This window comes from Phascolarctos cinereus, unplaced genomic scaffold (genome assembly GCF_003287225.1).
Source record: "Phascolarctos cinereus isolate Bilbo 61053 unplaced genomic scaffold, phaCin_HiC Scaffold_4;HRSCAF=312, whole genome shotgun sequence".
In the NCBI taxonomy this organism is placed as follows: domain Eukaryota; kingdom Metazoa; phylum Chordata; class Mammalia; order Diprotodontia; family Phascolarctidae; genus Phascolarctos; species Phascolarctos cinereus.
In genome coordinates this window covers 721,366,665-721,381,947 of record NW_027555847.1, presented here as the reverse complement: position 1 = coordinate 721,381,947, position 15,283 = coordinate 721,366,665, and the positions used below count along the sequence as shown (strand labels likewise).

General features: G+C 49.8%; 2 protein-coding genes and 1 pseudogene across 4 annotated transcripts in view; 1 reads left to right on the top strand and 2 right to left on the bottom strand.

The window, feature by feature from the left end:
- The window catches only part of RSPH14 (radial spoke head 14 homolog), a 187,387-nt gene that overhangs the window by 115,788 nt on the left and 56,316 nt on the right, over window positions 1-15,283 (top strand). The gene's annotated exons all lie outside the window — the stretch shown is intronic.
- Window positions 1-15,283, bottom strand: part of GNAZ (G protein subunit alpha z) — a 108,411-nt gene that overhangs the window by 76,410 nt on the left and 16,718 nt on the right. The window lies entirely within an intron of this gene.
- Window positions 8,393-8,994, bottom strand: LOC110215300 (large ribosomal subunit protein uL1 pseudogene; annotated as a pseudogene).

The following is a 15,283-nucleotide window of genomic DNA, read 5'->3' as shown; positions in this document are numbered from 1 at the left end:
CAAGGCTTGGGAGATGGGAGATGGTCCATCATGGGGGAGGAGCAAAAAGGTTAGTTTGACTGGAATATTGGTTGTGAGAAAGGGAGTGATGCACAGCAAAGAAGGGTGGGCTAGAGGTGGGTGGGGTGGGCTCTAAATGCCAAACAGAGGAGGCAGCTGGGAGCCCTGGGGCATTGTGGGCAGGGCAGGGGTGTGCTCAGAGATCTGCTGTAATTAGGAAAGTCACCATGGAAAGTGGGGTGGAGGCCGGGGGGGGGCAATGGGAAAGCTGTGACTGTAGTCCAGGTGAGGGGAGGGGAATGGCTTGAGCTGGTTTTATGGGGGCTCTTGAAAGGTATGAGGTGTCTGGCATGGCCTACCAACTTGGCTTGGGTTCAAGTCCAGGTCTGGACTGGAGGGCAAGAGGAGGCAATGCCTAATGCAGAATGGACCCACCAACACCATGTATGGTTGGGGTGACCTGGTGACCTTAAAGCACACTGACCTTGGGCATCACTATGAGAGACTCAGTCCTGTTCAGCCCCTCTCTGGAGTCCCATGTTAGGTTCTGGATGCCCCATTTTAGGGAGCTCATTGACAAGCTGGGTGGTGACCAGTTGTGAAAGGCCTCAAGAACACTCCATGCCAGCCCTGGAGTTAGAAAGTCCTGAGTTCAAATGTGGCCTCAGATACTTGACACTTACTAGCTATGTGGCCCTGGGCAAATCACTTAACCCCAATTGCCTCACCCAAAACCCCAAACCAAAAAGAACAAACCATGCAGGGATCGCTTGAAATAACTGGGGATGGTTAGCTTGGAAAAGACAAGTCTGGGAGAGGCGGGAGGAGAGTAGAGGGCAAGGGGGAGGATGGAAAAGGGATTGGGTTTATACTCAGGGGTGTACTTGTAAATGTTTAAATTATTTAACAACTGATTCTCCAGAAAAAACCAACCACAACTGTATACAAGATATACCTTAGAGATTACTCTGCCTTATTAGCATTTTCTCCTTCCCTTTCTTAAGTCCAGAATAATCAGTAAATCAATAAATCAAGCCCTGATTTTGAGGGTTTGCTGGCTGAGGTTTACTCTGCTGGCTTCCTTCAGTACACTCTAGTTTGGCCATTTGGCCTTAGGAACAGATGGGAGGTGATGGGGACTGATTTGGATTTGATGTCAGCTTGTGAGCTCCTCAGAGGGGTGAGGCTGGCTTCAGGAGGCTGTGGGTCCTCTCCTGGGAGGAGCAGTCTAAGTACTGGAAGAAAGGCTCAAGACCAAGAAACTGGGACCCACATCCACAGGGTCTGTGCTGCTAGACAGTAAGCCCCTTGAGGCCAGGGTCTTTGTACTCTAGGGCTGGTCACTGGCTTCAGGATTTCATTTTGTGTCTTCCCTAGTGCCCAGCATGGTAACCTTGGTCCACTTCATGAAAGTTTAACAAATGGAAGTCCTGTGCCCTGAGCTCAGGGTGGACATTGGGGACGGTCCCAGGATCAATAAGGAGCAACTCCTGCCCTCACAGAGCAGCCAGTCTAATGGGGGTGTTACATGCACTCCAAGAGGCAACTAGTGACTCAGGAGCTCAGCCTTTATACCTCCTAGCTGTGAGACCCTGGGTAAGGCACTTACTCTCTGCCTGCCTCAGTTTCCTTAACTGCAAAGTAGGAGTAAGAGCACCTGTGTCCCAGGGTTATTGGGCTCTTTGTAAAGTGCTTAGCACAGTATCTCGAACATAGTAGGTGCTTCGTAAGTCCTCCCTCCCTTCTTTCCTCTTTTCTGCTGTCCTGCAAGAGAGTGAGGGCTTGCTATTGTATGGCAGATGAGACCAGAAGGAATGGGACTTGCCCGAGGTCACTGAAGACTTCAGTGTTGAAGCCAGGATAAGGCCCCTGATCTCATGGCTTATCAGCTTAGTGGCCTCCTACCAGCTGCTGCCACATGCACTCCTAAGCCTTCCTCTGAAGGAGTTCTGAAACCATGGCGCCCCGCCCCGGGGAGCCTAATGCTCCCCATTCTGCTGGACAGAGGGCTCAAGGTGGCAGAGATCAGACTCTTCCTGGGGTTTCCCCGCAGGGGCTTCTGATGCTTCTCCCCTGGAGTCTCTCTCCTAGTGTCCTGGGAGGACAAAGCCCTTGCAAGGGTGGGCCCCTCCCTCTAGGTGCCTGACCACTGGTGGTAAGAGGCTATGGTCTCTCCACAAGCCTGGCGGTGATGTTCTTCCTGGGCCCGGGGACTGAGCACAGAGCAGCACAGGGCCAGAGGGAAAGGGGCCTGTAGCGGCCATCCTTGGTAGCCCTCTCCACAGACTGCCACCCCGGGATTGCCCCAGACCACAGCATGAGTTAGTGACCGAGCAGATTCTGCCCTGGAGAGGCAGTGGGGTCATTCCGTCAAGAAGCATTTATTAATCTCCAAGTAGATCAAGCTGTGGGAAAGACACACTTGTGGCTGGGCAGAGACTTCCCATATCCTCCTCCTCCTCCTCCTCCTCACCCTGACCAGGAGGCTGAAGAAACTTGCAGGAATGATGCAGGAGGACGGGAGGGGGCAGAAGCCAGATGAGGGAGATTTGGAGGAGCAAGGAGGGAGGGAGGAGCAGGAGGAGGAGGAGGGGCTAAGAGGGAGATAACCAGCAGAAGGAAGCCAGAGGTACTGGGGGCAAATGGGGAAGGGCTGCCACGGGGAGTGAGATTTTAGCTGAGATGTGAAGGGAGCTGGGGAAGCCAGGAGGTGGAGATGAGGAGGGAGAGCCTTCTGGCACAGAGGACAGCAGTCTGGAAATAATGTCCTGGCTGAGGAGCGGCCAGGAAGCCAGGGTCCCTGGGCTGAAGGGGATGTAGGGGTGGCAGGGGCAAACAGATTGGAAAGATGCAGGCAAGGAGGAAGGGAGAAAGGCTTTCAGTGCCCTAAAGGGGATCCCGGAGAGCCAGAGAGGGGGAGTCTGGGGGGTGGCTGAGGGCTGGATGGCCTGGAGCAGAAAGAGAATTGAGGCAGGACCAGTCAGTAGCAGCAACTGCCACCATTCAGGCGTGAGGGGATGAGGACTGGCACTAGGGGGGCAGCCACCGCAGAGCAGGGAAGGGCCTTCATGAGGGACGTCCCAGAGGTCCCGGTGACAGTACTTGGCAACAGATTAGACGAGGACAGGGAGAGAGGGAGGGAGGGAGTGAGGAGGACACTTAGGTTTCAAGCCCTGCTGCCTGGGGAGATGGAGGGACGTTCAGAAGCGGGGAACGCTTGGGGGAGAGAGAAATCATTGGGATATTTTTAAAGACGTGGAGATGTGAGGTCAGCAGAGAGATTAGGGCTGGATAAGTAGATTTGAGAATCATTAGCATAGAGGTGATTGAGGCAGCTGGGTACTCAGTGGATAGGTCACTGCATCTGGAGTCAGGAAGAGCTGAGTTCAGGGTCACCCTGGACAAGTCACTTCACCTCTAATTGCCTGACAAAAGGATCTACTTGGTCCACTGGAGAAGGAAATGATAAGCCACTCTAGTATCTTTGCCAAGAAAACCTGAAGGACAGTGGTCCAGGGGTCCTGAAGAGTCAGACACTACCGGTCGACTGAACTAGAAGAAGGAGCGTAGAGAGATCGTTGAATCCATGGGAGCTGATGAGCCCACCCAGCGAAGCAGTGCAGAGGGAGAAGGGAAGAGGGCCCAGCACAGAGCCTTGAGGGGTGTCTGTGGTGAGAGGGTCTGACCTGGAGAAGGATCCAGCAAAGGGGGCAGAGAAGGAGGCAGGGTCAGAGAGGGGGGCGGAGAACCAGGGGAGACAGAGGGTGTCCTAGGGAGAAGAGAGGACCCGGGTGGAGAGAAGGTGGACAGTGTCCGAGGCTGCAGAGAGGCCGAGGAGCAGCAGGTGGAGAGATGAGCGCTTAGTAAGGGGGCAGAATCCAAGTCATGGCTGGGAGCCTTCCCTCAGCCTTTTGGGGAAAATCGGCCTTGAGTGGCATCCAAAGCCTTTGCCTTTAGGGTATCACCTAGATAAAAAGGGAGGGAACAGCATTCTCTCCTAGACACCAAGACCTTTGATAGGCTGCCTCTTGTGGTAGAGAAAAAATAGCAGAAATGGGTGGTTTGTTGTTGTGGGTAAGCCACACTGTCCTGGCTCTTACTCAAGTGCTCTTTCCTGCCTCTGAGGACACGCCTTCCCCAAAATCACTCTGTGCGGTGGGGTCATGCGAGGACTCTTGGCCCCATTTTACAGACAAGGAAACTGAGGCTGAAAAGGGGACCTGACTTGCCCAGGGCCTCGTAGCTCTAGGTGTGACAGTTCTCAGGCCTCCTCCTTGGAAGATCAGTCATCCTTCCTTCCCTTTCAGGGCTTCATTTTCTTTTGCTGGGGCTGCTTTTCAGCCCTGCCCATCAGCCTGCCCTAGGATGGCTCTACTGCTCCCCCAGAAAGAAATGAGAGGCTCTGATGCTGGGCAGGGTTCCTCCCCAGCCAAAGAGCCGCCCCAGCAGAATTGGCCACCTCCTCCAGCCCGCACAGGGAAACGTTCTCAGGCTCGTCCAGTGAGTGTAGCTTCGTGGCCTGGTCACAGCTGACGGGTCCTGCAGTATCTGGTTCTGCACTTGTGCTCTGAGCAGAAGCAGCTGCTGAGCACCGGGGGAGGTGCCTCCGGCTCCTGTGTTGCCTGGTCGGTCCTCTGCAGTGGGCTCTCTCCAAGGCTCAGCTAAGGAGTCCCCTTAGCTCACACGAGGCCTCTCCTGGTCCCTCCACTGGCCATCTTGTGCATTTTCATTGTCTGTACTCAGTGCTGACATCTTCCAAGGTGAGATTCCTAGAGCTCTGGTCTGCCCATGTCACTCCCTGTTTAAGAAAGTCCAAAGGCTCCCTCTTGCCCTCTAAGATCAAAGGCTGGTTCCTCTGTTTGGCATTTAACTCCCACCCCCAAAATCTGACTCCAGCCTCCCTCCAGGCTTTTACACAGACTGCATTCAGGCCAAACTGTCCTTTGGTGCTGTCTCCTTTACAGGACATTCCCTCTCCCCTTTTTAAGATCCTCCCAATTACTGGCGTGTCCTTCTGACTGGTCTTCCTGCCAATGGTCTCCTGCTTTCCCACCCTTCCTTTGCATACTGCCCAAACTGCCACGTGCAAGAGGGGTTGGCCTTGTCTGCTTGCTCCCTGAAGGCTGAGCCGTGAGCAATGATAGAAATGGCAAAGAGGCCAGATTGGGCTTGGAGTCAGGAAAAGCTCCCCCCCAAGTTGAGCTACATGAAAGTGAGATGGAATATCTGTAGAGACAAGGCCTTCAAGCAGATATTGGATGACCTCTCAGCAGGTAATCACAATAGCTCATTTTTAGAATGCTTAAATATTTATGGAGGATGTACACACACACACACACACACACACACACACACACACACACACACACACACACACCCTCAGCCATGTGATGCTCTGGGTACTTCACCTCTCAGCCTGCCTCAGTTTCCTCATCCATAAAATGGGGATGATACCTCCCAAGGTTATTATGTGAGAAGTTTTACAAATCTTGAAGGGCCACTGAAATGCTAACAATTATTTTTCTCTCATTGGATATGTTGTAGTGAAGATCCTTTTTTTGGGGGAAGGGTTGATGAAGCCCCTTACAGCTTTCCAATCTTCTCATTTAGTAATATTCTTCATTTGACCCAGACCTGATCACGTTCCTTCTCTGCCCAGTGTGGCCACAGGACCAAACGTGTTCTCCTGGGTGGAGCATCCACTGTCCTCTACACCTTGGCTCAACCTTCCTTTCCAACCTTACCATATCCTGTTCCTATTCACCGATTCTCTTCTGGCCATACCAGGACAGCTGATGTTTCCCAACCCTACCTTCTCTTTCCACAGTGACTGCCTTGCTTAGACCGTTCCTCGAGCCTGGAACCTCCCCCTCCCCTGCCCCCAGCATTTCTGCCTGTGCAAACCTTCTCCCTCCTTCCAGTTCCTACTCAGGTGTTTCTTCCTCAGGGAGGCTCTTTCTTCGGTCCTTTCTCTCTGCCTCCTATAACCTGCCAGTCATGTCCCCCATTCTCATCCAGATAAGGAAAGCCTGTTTGTCCTCATTCCTCTCCTGCCTTGTGTAAGGAAATCCTTAACTTCTCTACCTCTTTCTTCCCAAAGTGCTGAAAATCCACAACATCTTCTGTGTCCAGATCACTGGGTTGTCACAGCAGGAGGCCCAGGGCAAGTAAAGGCCCTAGAGGGCTCAACAGTTGTCAAAGGCAGATACTCAAAAAATAAACATTGCTTTGGGGGGATGGTTTCAATGAAGGCAGAGCCTGCCTCGGCTCCACTGACACGGCATAGATGTGCAGGTGAAGGCCCTGCTGCCGGCCTTTGTGGACAGACAAGCGGTTAGCTGGCCAGCTGTTTAAAGAAGGTTTATTGTACTCCCTTCCCCTTGGGAATTGTCCCAGGTAGCAAGCTCTTTGTGCTTTTTTTTTTTATCTGAAGTCCTTTCCTTTCTCAATCCTTTCTTTGTCTGGCTCTCGCTGAAACATGTCTCCTTCCCGATGACACAGCTTCCCTGGCCTCCATTTCCAGCTCTGGTCATGCTTTCATTCATTCATTTCCTCCAACTCACTGGTTGATGTGAGAGAGTTGTACCATTTCGCGCTCCCCCATTCTTCTGGAGAGCCACTTCCAGGCTCAGTGTCTACCACCATCATCCAGTACCCTCTCCTCCTTTAAGGTCCACTCAAATTCTATCTACCACTCTATCAGAACCTAAGATTTTGTCCACAGACCTCCAGGACACTCCCCTTCCTTCCTGGGTGAGTTCAGGGCATGCATGACAGTCTTTCTCTCCTTCTCAACTCCTGCCCTCATACCAGGAGACTTCACCTCATATACTGATACTCTCTGGATCTCCCTAATTTTACAGTTCCTCAGCTTAATCATTCCCCATGACCTACTCTTTCAGCTCATCTCAGTCACACACAAAGCTAGGAATGCTTTGATGTTGCTGTCACTCACAAATGTACCACTTCCATGTAAATTCTCTTATCTGATCACAATCTGTTGTCATTCCACATCTCACTCTGATTTGCACCTCCAAACCTTGGTCTTCATCCTTACTATGACCTCCAGTCCTTGACCCCTCAGTTCTTTTTGAGGCTATAACCCCTATATTGGCCATAATCCCTCCCTTTTCCATCCTGACCCCTTGGTGAACTGGTTAATTCTATACTTTCCTTTTCTGTTGAGTCCCTGGTCTCTTTATCATATCACTAATCTTGTCCTGTCAACTTTCGGAACACTCCCACCATTCACTCCTACACAAGTATTGCTGAATGAAGCTGGAGAAAAAAAATCACAAAGCTGTGCTGAGTCCATCACAAATTTATGTTACATAATCTCAACTGGGCCCTCACTGCTGCAAGGCAATCCTTTTCTAATTCTCTAATTAACTCACTATCCCACTTAACTGCCATGGCTTTTTCAAGTCTTTTCATGCCTTCTTAAGCTTCCCATGGCTCCCCCTGCCCCAAATAATTGAGACCACTCACCAAGAAATCCATCTTCTCCCCTCCTCCTCATCTTAGAGTCTAGAAGCCCTTTGCCATCATGTCCTCTTTCACCTGTCTCACATGAAGGGGGGGGGGCCTTTCTTCTTGCCAAAGCCAGTCCCCTCTACCTGCACAAAAGATCCCACCCTCCCATCTTCTCCAGCAGATTTCCTCCTCCATCATATTCACTCTCTCACTTCAATCTCTTCTTGCATCCTGGCTGCATCCCTGCTGCCTACAAACTACCCACGCTCCTGTATCCTTAAAAACCTCTCACTAGTCACCATTCCATATCTGTTCTCCCTTGTGTGGCTAAAGGGGCGGCCAGGTGGCACAGTGGATAGAACTCCAGGCCTGGAGTCAGGAAGAACTGAGTTCAAATCTGGCCTCTGATACTTACTAACTGTGTGATCCTGGGCAAGTCACTTAACCCTATTTGCCTCAGTTTCCTCAGCTGTAAAATGATCTGGAGAAAGACATGGCAAACCACTCCAATGTCTCTGCCAAGAAAACCCCAAATGGGGTCATGGAGAGTTGGACACGACTGAACGACTGAACATGTTGTATCAGCACTGTGCCTGACACATGGTAGGCCTTTCATAAGTGCTTATTGACCAGCTGACCTGAGGTTAAGAACTCCCGTACCGGTTCTCTGAGGTTGTCTAGCTTTTCAACTCTGACATCCCATGTTCTGTGTTCTAAGGTCCTTCCCACTTTTGAAGTTCTATCTGATTTAGAATCCTCTGTTCTAAGGTTCCCTCTAAGCTCTGACATCCAGTGCTGCATGCTGACACTTTGTCATTCTCAGTTATCTCCCAGATTTGGCTTTTTCTGTTCTAAGGACTTTTTTTTTTCTTTAGTGGCTGCCTCCATTTATTAACACCATGTTGATTTAATGCAGTCACTAAGGCTTGTCCGTGGTGCTCTTGATATGCAATCCCCTCACATTTTGCCATGTTTAGCAGAGAAACCGGGAAATCGACAGCCAGAGGGACGTAGTCGACAAGCTTGTCATCTGTCATCTCGTGGCTGGCAGCCACCAGCAGACATGGCACCTTCTTCATCTGAAACTTGATAATAGATTTAACCTCATCGACCTTTGCCGCCATATTCTCATTGTGGGTGAGCTGAGATGGAAACCTGCCAGCTTTGTTCAGACCAGCACCCAGGTTTTGAGGCATTTGCTTCATCAAGGACTCAGAGGCCCAAAAGGGCCAGCTTCTTGACCAGTTTCCTGTTCTTGTTCAACTTCTTCAGGGCCTCAGTGTCCGTAGGGGGGCTTTCTACAGCCCCAGCCACATCATAGTGCTGCTGGTCTCTCAGGACACGTGGAGAAAATTTGAGCCTGATGGTGCCATAAAAACATTTGTTCTTTTCGGGATCGTGGTTCTTCCAACTGATCTGCAGCTCCACAGTTTCCAACATTGTTCTGCATTTGCACTGGGTTCCATGCAGGACCTCCCCAACAGCTTCACAGAGAGTATCATGAGAGACGTTGCTGCCCATGGCTGTTTACTGGTCACAGCCAGGAAAGGCTCCAAGGCCCTTTCAAGCTCTGACACTGTGGGTCTGTAACCCTTCCAGCAGCAGCATCTCCCTTTCTCCTGGCCCTTACCCCACCGAGACTGGATGGAGGTCTTGATAGCATTACTCAAGGAATGTTGAATCCACTAGAGGAAACAAGGCCAGGCATTGCTTTGGACTGAGCTGAGAGAAGTAAATAAACATGTAAGCATGAAGGCTCTGAAAGCTATTTAGGAGAAGAGGAAATAATGCAACCAAGCAAGGGGTTTGGGCCTTCATTAGTGAGCATCTTTAGGGAGAGATCAGCAGAGTCTTCAAGCAGGCCTCCCGGCAGATTCCATGGCAAACGGAATTGCTGATATAAAGCCAGAGCGATCACTTTTCACTGCCTTTTCAGGGGTCAGTTTGGAGAATCCCTATTGACATTGGAGTTCTTTATATGCCCCCTCATTTGCTGACCCCCTCTTTTATATCAAGCCATCTATCCAGCTAAACACCTCCAGGACAGCTCTCTGGAAGCTTCTAGGGATGGCTTTCCTTATACCCAAATGGTGACGGGCTGTAGGGACAGACTGTTGACAAGCCAGGCAATCACCAATGCTGAGAGAAGAGTCAGGATGATTGTGTAGGTTTATATAAGACTTTAGAACACACAGCATAGAGTATTAGAGGTAGATGGAACCTTAGGACATAGAATATCAAAGCTGGAAAGACCTCAGGACAGAGAATATCAGAGCTGGAAGGGACTTCACAATGGTGGTGTTCAAATTTGTTTTTGATTGTACACTCCATCAGAAAAAAATTTTTGAGCACATACCCCAGCATTTTCATATTTACTTATTTATAATTAAATACATGTACTATTGTACTGATAATTATGTATGTGTTCAAACTTAAACAAAAATATAAATTTTTAAAAAGATGAAGATGAAACATTTTTTCCTAAAGTCAGCAGGCAGGCACTGGAGGAGGAGAATAATATGATCAGACCTGTGCTCTAGGACTATCAGGGTGCCAGCTGGGTGGAGGATATGTTGGACAGTGGAGAGAGTGGAGTCATGGAGACCAGTTAGAAGGTTATTATAGTAATGGTGAGAGGTAATAGTGAGTTTGAACTGATTGGAGGCAGAGAGGTGATCATGCAAATGGGAGGTTGGGTTGGAGACAAATGATGTTTGTGAATGTGGAGTCAACCAGACTTGGCATGGTGGGAGTGAGGCAAATATTTGAAGATGACACCAAGGTTATGAACCTGGGTGACCAGGAAGATGGTGGGGATGTCCTATTCTGTCGGAGGGATGTCTGGAAAAGGGGTGGGTTATAATGTCACGAGATCTGTGATGAAGATCACAACCCATCCATGCCCACTTATTCCATGGGGGCAGGTATTTTGTGCTCAGAGACTCCTGCCTGGGAGTGCAGATCCTGGCAAATATAGGACACTGTGGGGCAGTGGGCATTCTGCCTCTCCATATGCTGGTGTGGGGGCCCAGGTAATCATTAGGTTATGACCAATCTGAGCAGAACTTGTCTAGACATGAGAGGCCAGGGCTGGAGGGAGTCAAGTACAAGGGTGTTGGGCAATAATGATGAAGGTGGGGGAGGGACTTGTTGGAGACAAGCCCCATGATGGGCTATTATGGGGGAAGGTGGGACGTGAGGATGTGGTCCACATTTTCCCTTTATAATTGGCTTATCCCTCAAGGCCATGCCATGAATTATTGGGGGTCCCAATGGCCTTCACTTTGGCCTACTGCTGCTTAAGAATCTAGAATGTCAGAGTTGGGGGAGAACTTAGAAAGAGACCTTAGAATGTAGGCCATGGAATGTCAGAGATGGAAGAGACTTTGCTAAGTAATGAGAAATATGCCTTTTTGCTCTCCCTTCTGTCCCCTTCTTCCTAGAGTGAATGCTTGTTGACTGATTGGATGTCATTGCAGGAAGCTTTAGAACACAAAATGTCAGAATTGAGAGGGACTGTCATTAGAACATGGAACGAGAGAGCAGGAAGGGGCTTCAGAGTCTAGCACTGGCGAGCTACAGCACGAAGACTTTGATCACAGCTGCAAGGGACCTTAGAAACCATCTAAATTGAACTCCCTTTACAGATGAGGAATCCTAGTGCTATGGGGGGCAAGGTCACATAGTCAGTGAAAGACAGGACCAGATGCCGAGTCTTTCTACTAGACCAGCCTTGGAAAGGATTCCTCCTTAATGTTGGATCTCTCTCTCTCTCTCTCTCTCTCTCTCTCTCTCTCTCTCTCTCTCTCTCTCTCTCTCTCTCTCTCTCTCTCTCGTTCCTTAAGCCCAATCACTCTTGTTTCTTTGGCAAGGCCTGGGAGGCCCACGTCTCTCTTTTCTGAGTCCTGCACCTGCCTCTTGGCTCTCCTCTCTTTGCCCTCCTCTTACACTTAATTCTCCATCCACTCATCATGGGTTCCATTTTTCTCCAGACAGCGAGAAGGAGAATTGGCCTTTGCTCATCCCCTTTCTTTAGGATTGCATACTAGTTGAAGGTTCCCAGAATGCCAGGGGGAGAAGGAATCTTCTCATTCTTCTCCCTCATTTTACAAAAGAGGACATTAAGATCCATAAAGAGGAGATGACTTGTCCAAGGTCACACAGCTAGTAAGTGCAGAGCTAGGAATTGAACCCAGGACTTGTGACTGTATGACTAGCATTCTTTCCAGTACATTGTGCAGTGTGCTGGATGGGAGGAAAGGAATCAGAAGGGCATTGAATTGTGTCATCGGAAATGTAGCTATCACTGACCTTGTGGCAAAGTCACCACTGCCCATCCCTTTGGCAGATGGTGAGTTTTTGGCCTCCAGCTCCTCCTGTACAGAAGACTTTCCCCAGAGACACAACAACCCAGAACAACATGAATCCAGGAGCAAGGGGAGGCCACCCTGGTAACCAGAAACCACATCACTGCACTGCTTTGCTGCAGTGGCCTGGCTCACTCATTCACCTTCCTGGCAACACACACAGGCCTGAAGCCACAGTCTGAGGGCCAGGTTATGGCCCAGCAGGCCCACAGCGTGGGTCCTGCTTGTCCTCATTGCTTGTCTCTAGTTAGCTGAGAAGGACTGGTGCCCACATTAGGACTGTTATCCACAACTGCTGCCTGCCAGTCCCTCTGGTGGAATCCTAGTTTGGTCAGAATTCTTTCTTGAATAAGTCATCACCCTGGACTTGAGTTATTCTTCCTCCACCAAAGTCCATGCCCTTCACAGACAGTCATAGATTCAGACCAAGACTTTGCATACTTGTCTGTATATTGCTCTTCCGATTGGTGAGAACCCCCTCTTAACTAGCTGGCTTTGGACCCAACCATACTTCACCTCGGTCACTTGTCAGTGTCACAGCCTCCAAATGGGACCTCCAGAGATCATGCCCTTGGGGGAGCTTTGGAACCCCGCCCTGGGGCTGTGCTGTCCTGATGAGTGAGAGCCCATTCTCTCTGTATACCCCACCTCAATCTTTTGCTTCAATCAAATCAACATTTCCATTACTTCCAATAAAGGCATGCCAGTCAACTGCCCCATTCCCATTGCTCCATTCCCTGTCCTTGGGACTTTCCAGACCAAAACACCCTCCCTGGCCATCACTCTATGAAATATGTTATAATACACTAGAATGTAAGCTCCTTGAACTCAGGAGCTGTCTCGCTTTTGTATTTGTATCTCCAGCACTTAGTGTAGGATGTAGCACAGTGAGTGCTTTCATCCATCTGTCCGTCTGTCCATTCATCTATCTGTCCGTCCATCCACCTATCTGTCCGTCCATCCATCCATCCATCCATCCATCCATTCCTTCATTCACTGATCATTTCACCCAGGACCCTTGGCTGGGGCAGGTCTAGAGAATAGTCAATTGGTGGGATGCCCAAGACATTATGTAGTTGTGGGACTTGGCTTGTGTGAATTACCCGAGGTCACCCAGCTAGCAAGGGGACTAGAATCCAGGACTAGTGACACTAAGCAGTGGGGGGAAGAGGAGGGGAGAGAAGGGTAATGAAGGCTCAGGGATTCCTCTGAGTCCCTCCATTGTCCATCTAAAAGCCCTAGGTCAATACTTCAAGCATCTGGGGCCTCCCCTAAACTAACCCAGGTCTTGGCCCCTCCTGGACCTAAGAGCTGATTGTAGTAAAAAATAAAACAGAAACCAAATTCCTGCCTGCCTGGTGGTGGCAGTCTCCAGTGCAGCCAGGCCCATCAAAGAAGGCTTTCTACTTTGCTAAACCCTGCTGGAGTTAGGCTCTATCAGCATGCCAAGATGAAGCATTGGAAGAAGAAGACGGGGAGGAGAAAACCTTTTCCAAATGCCCCCAGTCATTGGTGGGGAGTATAGGAATGGGGCTTTCAGAGAGTGGAAGAGGCTAGGGTTCTAGACCAAGGATGTGGAGGGGGCTAAGTGCCTCTGCTATCTCATGATGTAGTGAATTCCCCATTGCTGGAGATATTCAAACAGAGGTGGTCAGTTGATAAACATTCATTAAGCATCTACTTTGTGCTAGGTGGCTCAATGGATAGAGTGCCAGGGCTGGAGTCAGAAAGACCTGAATTCAAATCTGGCTTCAGATACTAGCTGTGTGACCCTGGGCAAGTCACTTAACCCTGTATGCCTCAGTTTCCTCATCTGTAAAATGAACTGGAGAAGGAAATGGCAAACTGCTCCAGTATCTTTGCTATGAAAGCCTTAAATTGAAATGACTGAACAGTAAGAGCATACACCAGGCACTGTGCTAAGCTCTGGGGATACAAAGAGTGAGCTAGTCCTTGCCCTCGAGGAGCTCCCACTCTAATAGGGGAGAGAACATGCCAGTTGCCATGTACAGATCAACACTAGACAGGATCCGTTTAGAGTTTGCCGACCAGATGCATTCTGAACTCCCTTCCCATTTGACTGCTAGAGGACTGTCCCCCTCAGGAATCTGGGCTCAGACCTCAGGCAAATCATTCCACATCGCTAGCCTTTGGCTCCCTTCTCTGCAGGAGGTGGTTGGATGGCATGGTCTTAGCAGTCCATTCCAATTCTCAGTGTGACCCGCTGACCTCTAGGGCCTCAGTTTTCTCTTCTATAAAGGGAGAGGGTTGGACTAGTTGGTCTCTGAGGTCCCTTCCAACTCTAGAGGGAGGACTTTGTGATCTTTTGATTGTGAGCCCCACATAGGTGGGAACCATGGCTTGTACCTGCTGTGCTTCTCCCCTGGGGTTAAACATCTAGTAGAACCCCAGAACCACAGGGCTGAAGGCAAAAATCCCCTCCACAACCTCCTCAGTTAGTGCTCCCTCTCCAAACAGAAATGATGCAACCTTGCTATGGTCTAGGCTAAGCCTCCCCAGCCCTTCAGTGCATCCTTTGAAAGCCGGGCTTCCAGTCCAGCCATCATCTGGGCTGCCCTCTACTGGAGGCATGCCCATTTGTCATTGGGCTTTCTAAAATGTGGTCTCCAGACTGAATGTCCTCAACCTCAACAGAAGGCAAGGGGAACTGCCACCCTCCCTGTGCTTGACACTAGGCCAGGACTGATTAAGGCAGCCTAAGATCTCATTTGGGTTCTTTTTGGCTGCCTACCTCACAAGAGTGATAAGGGGAAAACACTTTGCAAACCTTGAAGTGCCCTAGCAGTATGAGAGTCATCCATCATCATCATCACCACCATCATCATCACCATCATCATCATCACTGTCATCACCATCACCATCATCATCATCACCACCATCATCACCACCACCATCATCATCATCACCATCACCATCATCACCATCACCATCACCGTCATCATCATCATCACCACCATCATCACCACCACCATCATCATCATCACCATCACCATCATCACCACCACCATCATCATCATCATCATCACCACCACCATCATCACCACCATCATCATCATCACCATCATCATCATCATCATCATCATCTTAGTCACGCAAGATCTGTACCTTAGTTTCCTGATCTGTAAAAGGAAGAAGCCAAGCTAGAAGGCCTCCCAGCTGTGTCAGTAATCATATAACATTAGATGCCACATACGCTGATGACTCACGTTGAGCTTTCAGCCCACTGAAGAATCGTCTAGCCAGGCTTCCACCATCCTGGACTCCTGCAGTTAGGTTTGTTAAATTGCACTGAACAGCAGCCACTTAACAGCTTGTTGAAGTCAAACAGAAGGCATAGGAAGTCGGTGGGAAGTGAGCTCGATGGCCCTGGCTCCCTGAGTCCTTGGGGCAGCTGCTGGTCTCCAGGCTGCCTTTCTGACCCT